Raw genomic sequence first — 7,453 nt, 5'->3', positions numbered from 1 at the left:
TTTCATGTATGAGAACTTTTTTCCATTGTAGTTCTGGTGAAATATACATGTTCATTTGTATGACTATATTATTGATGTCGTTTTACTATGTACTATATATCATTAAAATCAATTCCAAACTAAAAGAAAAGTGGCATTTTAAAGGAATGTAACGTTTTACGTTATTGTATCATCTTGTGATTCGTTGTTCTGACGTCAGAATGACTACATGTACTAATTTCCTTTGTGGCTTGACTTCTATTATGTTGTAAATTTTAAATAACTGAAGGGTGGGAGCAGAAGATAATCCACACTTGCTAACATCAAGAACAAGTTAGCTCAAGGTTTACATTCATTTCATTGAAGCAATTCTTCCTATTACACATATAAGTCATTTACTATTTTAAAAATCTTAGGTGCAATTAGTTCGGCACAAGATAAAAAAATGTCAGGATACATGACTAAATGTCTTTTTAATATCTAAAAAGATACAAAATTGCGTTACGGAAAACTAAAAATTTCTCATTGTATAACACCTTCTTTTCTAAGTTGATCTATTTCATCCGACCCTAATTGTAACAAGTCCTTTATCACGTGATCTGTATGTTCTCCTAGTGTAGGTGGCGCTGTCGGAACTGGTCTCGGGAATTCACTGAATCGAACAGGCGGTCCTAAAATAAGACAAGATGTGTTTGTGAAACACTGATGCCCCCGTATGGCAGCTTATGGCGAAGGTTACAGCTTCTCAAATGCAAGTCAAAATCCAGGCCAAAAGATAAAAAAATGTTAAATTTGAAAGCCCTAGCTGCAACTTTTCAAAAGTTATGGCGAAGGTTAAAGTTTTTTAAAAGTAAGTAAAACATCAAGGTCAAGGTCAAAGTTGTTGGTATCGAAAGGAAGGTCTTGTCACAAGGATTACTTATGTAAAGTATGAAAGCCCTAGCACCAACCATTCAAAAGTTATGGCCAAGGTTAAAGTTTTTCGAAAGTAGGTCAAACTCCTATGTCAAGGTCAAAGGGTCATAGTGGTTGGTATTCAAAGGAAGGTGATGTCACAAGGATTACATATGTGAAGTATGAAAGCCCTAGCATCAACCATTCAAAAGTTATGGCCAAGGTTAAAGTTTTTCAAAAGTAGGTCAAACTCCTAGGTCAAGGTCAAAAGGTCAAAGTGGTTGGTATCCAAAGGAAGGTCTTGTCACAAGGATTATATATTTGAAGTATGAAAGCCCTAGCTCTAACCGTTCAAAAGTTATGGCCAAGGTTAAAGTTTTGCAAAAGTAGGTCAAACGCCTAGGTCAAGGTCAAAGAGGTTGATATCCAAAGGAAGGTCTTGTCACAAGAAATACACATGTGAAGTTTGAAATCCCAAGCACCGATTGTTCAAAAGTCATGGCCAAGGTTCAAGTTTTTCAAAAGTAGGTCAAACTCAAAGGTCAAGGTCAAAAGGTCAAAGTTGTCGGTATCCAAAGGAAGGCCTTGACACAAAGAATACACATGTGAAGTTTGAAACCCCAAGCACCAACTGTTCAGAAGTTATGGCCAAGGTTAAAGTTTCATAAAATTTTGCAAAAGTGGTCAAACTCCAAGGCCAAGGTCAAAAGGTCAAATATGATGGTACCCAAAGAAAGGTCTTGTCACAAGGAATACACATGTGAAATATGAAAGTCATAGCTCCAACCAATCAAAAGTTATGGGCAAGGTTAAAGTTGACAACAGACAAACAGATAAACAGACAAACAGACAGACAGGACAAAAACAATATACCCCCGGGATCTTTCGATCCTGGGGCATAAAAATTAAACCAGAAGTCTCTGATGAGACTGTAGCTCTACTGGTCTGTTTGTATAACAAAAGAAAAGTAGCACTTGGATTTGAAACATTGCAACATGCAACAATAAATAGAATTATGTATCTTAATGTAGTCTACTTTTGTGACAAGTTATATTGAAATCAAATGAAAACTAGGAGTAGTAGCGTTTTGAAAGTATTTCACGGAAATTTTTATTTTTAGTACCGGTAACCATGACAACACCACTCACCCAAATAAAAAAAAACAGAAATACATATTATGTATCGTAGTGTATTCTAACTGTGTGCCAAATTAGATTGAAATCAGACCAAAATTGTAGGAGGAGTAACGTTTTAAAGGAATTTCACAGAAATTTCTATTTTAAGTAACCATGGCAACACTGTTCATCAAATTCAAAAACCAATGCAATAAATTATGTATCTTAGTATAGTCTTCTTGTATGCCTAATTATATTAGAAGCAGACTAAAACTGTAGCAGGAGTAGTGTTTTAAAGGAATTTCACAGAAATTTCTATTTTTAGTAACCATGGCAACACCATCCATCGAAATCAAAAACCGATGCACTAAATTATGTATCTTAGTGTAGTCTACTTGTGTGCCAAGTTATATTGAAATCGGACCAAAACTGTAGGAGGAGTAGCGTTTTAAAGGAATTTCACAGAAATTTCTATTTTTAGTAACCATGGCAACACCGTCCATCGAAATCAAAAACCGATGCACTAAATTATGTATCTTAGTGTAGTCTACTTGTGTGCCAAGTTATATTGAAATCGGACCAAAACTGTAGGAGGAATAGCATTTTAAAGAAATTTCACAGAAATTTCTATTTTTAGTAACCATGGCAACACCGTCCATCGAAATCAAAAACCAATGCACTAAATTATGTATCTTAGTGTAGTCTACTTGTGTGCCAAGTTATATTGAAATCGGACCAAAACTGTAGGAGGAGTAGCGTTTTAAAGAAATTTCACAGAAATTTCTATTTTTAATAACCATGGCAACACCATCCATCAAAATCAAAAACCGATGCACTAAATTATGTATCTTCGTGTAGTCTACTTTGTGTGCCAAGTTATATTGAAATCGGACCAAAATTGTAGGAGGAGTAGCGTTTTAAAGGAATTTCACAGAAATTTCTATTTTTAGTAACCATGGCAACACCGTCCATCGAAATCAAAAACCGATGCACTAAATTATGTATCTAAGTGTAGTCTACTTGTGTGCCAAGTTATATTGAAATCGGACCAAAACTGTAGGAGTAGTAGCGTTTTAAAGGAATTTCACAGAAATTTCTATTTTTAGTAACCATGACAACACCGTCCATCGAAATCAAAAACCGATGCACTAAATTATGTATCTAAGTGTAGTCTACTTGTGTGCCAAGTTATATTGAAATCGGACCATAACTGTAGGAGGAGTAGCGTTTTAAATGAATTTCACAGAAATTTCTATTTTTAGTAACCATGACAACACCGTCCATCGAAATCAAAAACCGATGCACTAAATTATGTATCTTAGTGTAGTCTACTTGTATGCCAAATTATATTGAAATCGGACCAAAACTGTAGGAGGAGTAGCGTTTTAAAGAAATTTCACAGAAATTTCTATTTTTAGTAACCATGGCAACACCGTCCATCGAAATCAAAAACCGATGCACTAAATTATGTATCTTAGTGTAGTCTACTTGTGTGCCAAGTTATATTGAAATCGGACCATAACTGTAGGAGGAGTAGCATTTTGAAAAATTGTTTACAGACAGACGGACAGACAGACAGACAGACAGACAGACAGACGGACGGACGACGGACACCTTACTATCGCATAAGCTCTTCTGGTCTCTGACCAGTAGAGCTAAAAATGTTATTTGTAATTTAATTAATTACTTTTGCAAAGTAATTGTAATTTAATTAATTACATGTCTTAGAAAGCCTGTAATTTAATTGTAATTTAATTGAAGAAAAAGTCAAAGTAATTGTAATTTAATTAATTACTTTTTAAAGTAATTGACCCCATCCCTGATATGAGTATACCATTCCGAATACGAGCGTTCAATATCGAACGCCCCGTTGTAAACAAAAAAAGTTATCTGGTCGATCTTGCGAAGGCAAATTTATGATAGATAATGGCAGCTAGGTAAGATATGTCTATTTTCACACAAAATTGAAAGCATTAATTAATAATTATAATATGTATTAGCGTCAATAAAACCCCAATAAGTAAATCATAACGCTTGGTAGGGTCATTGGAATGATGCGATATTGAACACTTACAGACTAGACGTTAATTTAAATACCGATACTGAAAAATTCTTATTAATTTGAGTTATTTAATTGAAAAAATTAATATAAATCAATAGGAGATGTTGTAGCTATATAATAAAGGAGTGATTGAACTTATATTGGTGAAAATTGGCACTCGTTCGCTGTACAAATGCACTCGCAAGCTCGTGCACTTGTACAGCCAACTTGTGCCAATATTCACCAATATAAGTTCAATAACCCTATAATATTACTCAGTAAAATATTATCACCAACTCCCGAGAACTCGATTACATCTAATTTTAAATTATTAACTATCAATAGATTTAACAGAGTTCCAGAAATTTCTGTAAAAAGTGTACATTCGGTAATAAGTTGCGACATGCGTAGGTCTCTTATTATATCAAGTACCTTGGAATAAGTCGTATTGTATAAGTTGTCATTAAAATCACCAGTAATAACTATATTATTAATTCCAGTATCCTTCACTTTTTCAATGGAATAAGCGATGTAATTCCACTTACTAGTCTCTGGATTTGGGGGGGGGGGGGGGGATAGAAAGTTCCTATTAAGAATTTCATTTGGTATATATTACATTCAACACAAATACATTCAATTTCCTCAAGCTCTAAGTCAAATCTTCTTTTACTCGGAATGTTTTTTTTTGTTTGGTTTTTTTTTTGTTATAACACTTTCATAGGTATATGTATACAACATAAATTTCATCATTTGGTACAAGTTAACATCCGATTACACATATTCTGTCTTGTCTTAATCATATTTACACAGATCTACTTTTATACACTATGAAAGTTTTTTTTAGAGAGAGAAAAAAAACAACAAACAGATAAAAAAAAAGGGGGGGGGGGGTCAGAAAAAGAAAACAATTATTCTATATTACAAATAATACAAAATGATAAATAATCAATCTAATTTTTTCTTCTGAATCAAATAGGTAACAGGAAGTATATATATCTGTATTAATTACAGTGCATCACAAATATTTTGCCAATGCCTTTCATATTCCTCATATCTACAACTTTTAAACAGCAGAACTTTTCCAATAAAAATTCTATCTGTGATCCTCTTTAGTACAGCGTCAACATTTATTTTTGGGACCTTCTTATATTTACTAGCAAAAATAAATTGTTTTACAATAAGTATTAAAAGATTCTGAAATTTATAAACATTCATATTTTCAAATTTACCAAATAGTATTGCTTGTCTATCAAAACTACAATGGATGTTAAACTTATTGAAAATCCATTCTTCAATGGTACACCAGAGTTCTTTTACATAAAAACATTCTACAAATAAATGATCAATTGTTTCTACCGGTATATCACTTCTGCAGAAGTACATGCTGGAGAATCAATCAATTTAAGTCTAAATAGATAATAATTAGTTGGGATGATTCTATGTAATAGTTGAAATTGTAGCCATTGAAATTTAGATTCTTTTGATATTTTAAAAGGAAGTTCAAATATTTTATTCCAGTCTACTTCACAAAGGGAAACACTGTTTTCTTTCCATTTTTTGAGCGAGTTGACTGGTTCTTTCCACCAGTATCCCTATATTCATTGATGATTTTTAATTCACACTGCCTTCACAGTTGTTATTAAAAAGGATAGCAACTCCCCTTGAATTGGATTTGAATGAACTAAAAAAAGCTTTATATCCCCACTGTGTTCTTATAAAGGTTTCATCTTTTCCCACAAAATGGGTATCTTGTAAAAAAAATAAACATTATAATTCTTAGCTTTTAAATTCTTAAGCACATCTCTTCTTTTATGAATTTTACCAAGGCCTTGACAATTTACTGTAAGTATTTTTAGGTTGTTGTTCTTATTATGATCCATAAATATTTTAAAAGTATGGATGTAAATATTGCTGACCCCATACAAGACAGAAACAAAAAGATAAATAGAAGATAACAAAAGTGTATATACAAAAGTATGTGGATTGTCTGAGAAAACATGCCTTGTTTTTGAGAGTAGAAAGTTTATACCAAAAACATATAATTGATATTACCAGGTCTGGTGCAATCACTAGATTTAGCTACGTAGCTTGAATTACCTACATAGCTTTATTTACCTACCTGAAGTAGCTTTATTTAGCTACTAAATCAAACTTATTTCTTAAATTAGCATTTTTCCCAGAAAGTGAAGAAAATTACATTTTAATGCAGTGATAATTTTCTACTTAGAACTCATCTGAAAACAATTTATGAAAAAATCACCCTTGGAAATGTGTCTTTTTCTGCGCAATTGCAGTCAAAGTTCTAGAAGTTTTGGGGCTATATCCAACAGTTAATTTGTGACCTAACAGTTACTTCTTGAGTGAAATAACAAAGAAAACCAGTTTTGGTTAACATGATCACAATGTGAAGTAGTCATACTTATCCACGCCTCATTGCACACAAGGTGGTGTACAGTTACTCAAACAATGGAAATACATATTTTCCTTAAAAGTGTTCAAACGCAGCAATGTTAAAACTATCTCTGCTTTAGATTGCTTTTTAAATAATACATAGAATAAATATTAGTAGTCATTTACTTGCGACTTTTTGTCTTTTTAAAATAAAAAGCAAAATTGTGAAAAGTTGCCTTGAAATAGCTAAATAAAGCTACCAGAGGTAGGTAAATAAAGCTACAGTAGGTAATTTTAGCTACGTATAGCTAAATGTACTGATTGTACTGGACCTGATTACTAAAGAGTTAACACTAAACACCTTTAAAAAGAATGAAAGTGGGTTTACAGGTGTAGGGAATACAGTATACAGAGTCTTTTCTATTTATAGAAACATATGTGAATTCACCCAACAAGTTGTGAATTAAAAATTTGTTAATTTTTTTTTTATTCTCTTTCAAGGGAAACCCATAGGCACTCCCCAGCTTAATTGTTAAAAAATGTATATCTACTATAGTATGTTTATAGTATAGTAGATATACATTTTTTAACCATTAAAGTGGGGAGTGCCTATGGGGAAACCATTAGCAGAGTAGTGGTGTATTGTAATCACAACTTGATTATCTTTTTTTAATAATTAGGTTATGTATCTATATGAAACAAACGAGACAATGCATACAGATCCCTCCGTGTTATGTGACATGTTGAGGAAAAAAACAACTTACATACTGCGCACAGTTTGAGCCAATATATTATCGGGAAAAGCGAGCAGCAAGAACAGGAAATAATATGTTTCAAAAATTACCGAAATATTTTAGGTTGGAAAAAAGAATTCCGGAATACTAGAAAATCGGTAAACACATATTTTGCCTTTTAAATATAGTTAACCTCTAAGATGAATTTAAATAAAGACAAGAACTCGATATTAAGCAGTTCTAAAATCATACATAACACTGGGTTTATTTTTCATGGTGTCAAACTGAAGTTGGTAAAT

At 32.5% G+C, this 7,453-nt stretch overlaps 1 long non-coding RNA gene across 1 annotated transcript; it reads right to left on the bottom strand.

Annotated features, from left to right (window-relative positions):
- Positions 1-318: 318 nt before the first annotated feature.
- On the bottom strand, positions 319-7,237 carry LOC133190038 (uncharacterized). The gene is made up of 2 exons (XR_009721557.1): positions 7,185-7,237; positions 319-650 (listed from the first exon to the last, which is right to left on the bottom strand). It is a non-coding gene; the product is annotated as an uncharacterized LOC133190038 (long non-coding RNA).
- Between the last annotated feature and the right edge of the window lie 216 nt (positions 7,238-7,453).

Source organism: Saccostrea echinata, unplaced genomic scaffold (assembly GCF_033153115.1).
Source record: "Saccostrea echinata isolate AGI-Se365-2 ecotype Australia unplaced genomic scaffold, CSIRO_AGI_Sech_v1 ptg000020l, whole genome shotgun sequence".
Taxonomy (NCBI): domain Eukaryota; kingdom Metazoa; phylum Mollusca; class Bivalvia; order Ostreida; family Ostreidae; genus Saccostrea; species Saccostrea echinata.
This window is presented reverse-complemented; position numbering and strand designations above follow the sequence as displayed.